This window comes from Rhagoletis pomonella, unplaced genomic scaffold (genome assembly GCF_013731165.1).
Source record: "Rhagoletis pomonella isolate Grant_MI unplaced genomic scaffold, Rhpom_1.0 Rhpom_scaffold_00003, whole genome shotgun sequence".
Taxonomy (NCBI): Eukaryota; Metazoa; Arthropoda; class Insecta; order Diptera; family Tephritidae; genus Rhagoletis; species Rhagoletis pomonella.
Window position 1 is genome coordinate 38,756,830 of NW_023458557.1, and position 5,281 is coordinate 38,762,110.

The window sequence follows — 5,281 nt, forward strand, 5'->3', positions numbered from 1 at the left end:
TGGAATATTTACTTTATCGTATCAATTGACCAAAACTGAAATTTTAAACACAGGTGGCAACTCTCTAATTTTTTTTCTTCTATATTGTAATTTAGACCTCTAGCGATACATCGGTGAAAACTGCATTCAATTCCATGCGCTAGTTTTAGAGTGATGCGCGTACAAATATACAGACAAACAGAGAGTCAAAAATTCTAAAAATTGTTCACTTGGCGTCTGTAGCTCTAACAAAAACCCACCATATTAATTTTTCTTTAATATCTATAAGGCACAGACATCGGCCTGTTACAATTCTATTATAAGTATAGATACAGATTTCATTTATTTTATCAATTTAATACAAACAAATTTTTCAAATAGGTGGTAACCCTCCTCAAAAATATTTTCGGCAGTAAGATTTCCTAAACCTCTTCAGTTTGATACCCATATTGCAATATTCAATTTATCTTATAAATTAAATTAAATTAAAATTTTCAAACCGCTGGCAACTCTAAAAAAGTATTTTTGCTTGTAAGCCTTCTTAAGTCTCTTTCTTTTGACGCCCATATTGCTATATTCACTTTTCCTTATCAATTTACTTAAACTGCAATTTTCAAACAAGTGGCAACTCTCTATTTTTTTCTTTCTATATTTTAAGTTAGACCTCTAGCAATACATCGGTGAAAACTACATTCAATTACATTCACTCTTTTTAGAGTGATGCGCGTGCAAACATACAGACAGACATAGACAGACACGACAGACAGACAAAAATTCTAAATAAATAAAATAAAATAAAACTTTTTAATATACAACGCTTTTACAAATGGACTTTTTATTTTCAATGTCATTAATCGTTTATAATGACTTTTGCTAAAATTTCAAAATCAAAAGTTATCAAAACAAATTCTGTGGGACTGAGAAATATTATTTTCTACTTTTTAGTACATTTATAAAAGCATGGTACATTAAAAAGTTTTTTTTTATTTATTTTATACATTTTGGTCTTGTCTGTATAAAATTTTGCAATAGATACTAAAATAATTCAACTTGCAGTGAAAAGAGAACAGAAGGTTATGCAAGCAAAATGTTGTTTGCTCACATTTAGTATATGCTTACATATGTACATACATACATATAGCAGCAATTAATTTCATTTAAAGATATGGCGTGTCGTCCATTTCCGCTGTAGCGTATGTAGTGCATACCCTGCAAGAACAGTGACTATCATTTGACAAATCATTTGAGTGGCAAGACTGATAGAGATTTCAGTCACTGGCTACCTACAAGTTTCTATCAAGTTCTAAAGGGCAGTGTGAAAAATCTGATGTAAACATTTGTGTACATGTGATCTTCCGTCTTCCTCCAACTTATGTCCTTATTTAATGGTCTCTTTTTAACCAACGCAAAATTTGCAAATGTGTTAGTAAGATAAATGAGAATGTGTTAGATTACATCACACAATTCTTGTAGGGTATTTTAACTTCTTCTGGCGCGGCGACATCTATCTCTAGAGTTTTTCTAATTGTATGTCTTTGATATGATACCTACGACGAGGTTGATATCTAGACTAAGTTTGCCATAAATACCTTTGCTAAATTTATAGTATAAAATGGTGGTCTGGGCATACAACATTGAAGTTGATAAAAACGTTGTAAAATGGTTGATTTGGCTTCTGGTGCTCTAATAAAAACCCCCTACATTAATTTTTCTTTAATATCTACAATGTACAGACATCGACCTATTACAATTTTAATATTGGTTATGTAAGCAGAAGCATTTTTGCGAATATTGCTCTAGTGGTGGCGCCAGGTTCGAGATATTTTGAAAACCCGTATTTATGCTCTGATTTATTTCAGAAAGACATAGATTTGCAACAATGGAACCGCTGGTGGTGCTGATGTCAAAATAAAAAGTACTATCGATATGAAAGCATGTTTTCTTTCCGTTAAAAATTCTTTCAAGGACAATATTAACAAGGTGACAGGTAATAAGGTCAATGGAAATAAGGTCAATTGACTTTATTTCCCACCCTGGTGCGAAATAAAGTCAATTGACATTATTACCTTTTCAAAAGCGAAATAAAGTCAACAAAAATTTGGAAATAAAGTCATTGACGCTGTTTCCTCATTCAAATGGAAATAGCGTCAACAATGCTTAAAGTATGTCGATTCATAGAAAAAAATGTTGTTCTTACAATAAACATTGCCCCGTAAGTGTTGTTTTTTAATAGATGAAAAAGGTTATAGCCAAATCCTCAGTGTTGTGATATTAATCCACACACAATCTTGAACTCCCACCAATTGATTTTATTAAAAAAATTTTAATTACGAATATGTAAAAACGCACAGCTGTAATACGAGGAATATTTGAAGAAAGAGTGTAGAAATGATCCATAACTTGCAAAACATGCTTCGTTTCCACAAAAATAAAGCGAACACTATTAAATTGAAGAAACAGTCCATGTCCAAAAACCCCGGAGGAACCCTGAAATAATTCTGTGTTTTAAATTAGCATATTTTGAACGAACTCGGAATGTCTAAGGTGGAAAAGAAACCAATCTTTCTATAAGGAAACAATGTCTCCGCCAGCAATTTGTGACGACATCATTTAAAAGCAGCTAAGGAGAATGACGACACTATTTATTAGATGGCACATTCAACGAGCCAATGTACCAAAATGCGGGTATAAACAATTATTGATTATTTAATATCGGAACCGAGATCATATAAGTTAATTAATTGGTTTTCTCACACTTTTGAAACACAAATTATATGCTTTTTTACTGCAGACAAGTTGTTGCCCCAAAACACAGCAGAAATCTTCCAATCAGGGCTGCCAACTATCCTTAGTTATGAGGTGCCATATTGAGGATAAAAAAGTGCCAAAATGTACCAAATAGAAAAATAAAGGAGCCAAAAAAGGTGTTATGCCTTTTAATCATTCACATTTAGCAATAAAATAAAGCTACATTTTCCAAACAAAAGTGCAATGATAAAATAAGATGAACCAGTTGAATAGCCTTTATAAATTAGAAAATTTTAGTTGAGAAAAAGAAGTACCCGCAAAGGATTTCACAAAAATGTATTGAAATGTAATTTTTTTTACAAAAGTGCCATTTTGGCACTTTGTGCCAAATTGAAAAAATAAGTGCAATTTGAAGTAAAATAGGGACAAATGGCACGGTTTGAGACAAGTTGGCATCCCTGCTTCTAATAACTTATAAATATAAAAATGTGAAATATCGAGGGCTTGAATTCATTAATACCCTCTATCTGCAATTTGCACAAAAACTAATTTGTGATTTTAGAAACCATCTGGGACTTATTACCTGTCGTTATATAAGGAAGCATTAATATCACTGATGACAGTTAAAGCTTAGGTGGATTTTTATATCAGAATCTCATCTTTGTGAAAAGTGTGCAGATAGAGAGTATTATTGAATATAAGCCCTCGATGTTTAAAATATATACAAATTTTATTTCAACGTATACAAAAAATAAATCTACCTTACCGTTACAGCACGCTGGGAGACGGGGAAGGGGGCCCGGGGGGGCCGCGGCGTAGCGTGACGTGGTGTGCGCGCCGGTCGCGCGGGGTACGCGAGCGCGAGCGCGACGCGCGACGCGCGCGGTGTGGCGCGCTGACGCGGGCCGCCGCGAAGCTAAGCAAATTTAATATTTGAAAGAGAAATAACGTCAATTGATTTTATTTCGTTTTTAAAAAGGTAATAATGTCAATTGACTTTATTTCGCACCAGGGTGGGAAATAAAGTCAATTGACCTTATTTCCGTTGATCTTATTACCTGTCACCATTAACAAATGCTCTTCAATAGAAATTATACTAACGTAACGCCAGGTAACGTCAAATCATCTAATTCAACTGATTAAACTTAAAGTACAAAAGATTTCTACATTTAAAAACTTGGAAAATAAATCTTAAACATTTCCAGTATTACTACAAAAACTGGTATACAAATAGTCTTGCCCAATAAGAAGTGTTTTGCAATTTTGCAGTCGAAGTCAAAATCCACTTCTGTTTTTTGTAACGTCATACCAGCGCGTATGTTTACTAATATCTTTAAATCGCTACTACCAACAGTTGTAATTTTTTTTTACTGAATAAGGCGCCACTTAACCCTATAGTACTAACCATATTTTACGTTAGTTAGTACTAATGATCATCGATGCGACGAGTTCTTGTTAAAACCCAGTTGTTTAAAAAAACAAAAGGAAACTAAATGTTATACATATTATTAAATTTATAAATTTGATGTTTGAACTTAATAATAAAACAACTTTTAGGTTCATAAAAACTAAACAATATTGTTTATACAATCTATTTCACATACGCCAACAAAACAAAATGCCTTCTCTCGACAACAGAAGATAAAGGACTAACCGTATATAAGTAAAGAAAAACTAGTAAAATGAAAGTGTTAGTCGTCGAATCGACGAACATTAGTACTACTCTAGGGTTAATTGCTATGCAAATCTAGATAAACTTTTTAAAATTTTTACTTTTTCATTTTTTACGTTTTGTCATACAATTGTGACGTAACGCCAGATTGGAAATACCCATATGTGCATACATATATCTCCAATAAAAATTATTTTTTTTTATTTTTTTGGGTTTTGGGTAGGTTTGCCAGTTTATATAAAACCACCGCCAGATTATTCATCTGTTTTCAAAATATATATCTTAGTATGTTATTTTCCAAATGCGGTATCCAATCGTCGCTCCACTGATACACGATGGTAATACCGCTGAAGGCCAGAACCACGTGCAAAAGTTTCTGCTTGTATATGTATCGTACGTCTTATTCCTTTCAAATCTTTGTCAATTATATCAAATTAAAAACTGTATTGTAATTTAATGGTCCACAAGTAACCAGGTTATTCCTCTAATTGTTGGTTATATGTCAGAATTTATTATTCAGATTAAAATTTAAATGGCTGGGAACTAAAACTTTATGTCTTCCGGTTATTCCTCCAATTTGAAAATTTTATAATTATTCGTCATATTATAATTTTAGGTTGTGATTGAAAAATTTTCTGTTTCGTTTTGTGGAACAGTTATGCATGTTACTTTTTTATTTCGCACTTACTTTGTTCATACTATAGTACCGTATCTACGGTACGCTTAAACATTTTCATTTAATTTTAATATAAATTTTCTTTATGTCAACTTCTATTACATTACTTATGTAATTATTATTTTGTAGTATTATCTTTTCTTGTTTTAAAAGTTGGAATGTTGTATTTAATAATTAATCAGATATTTACTTTAACAAAACTCGAC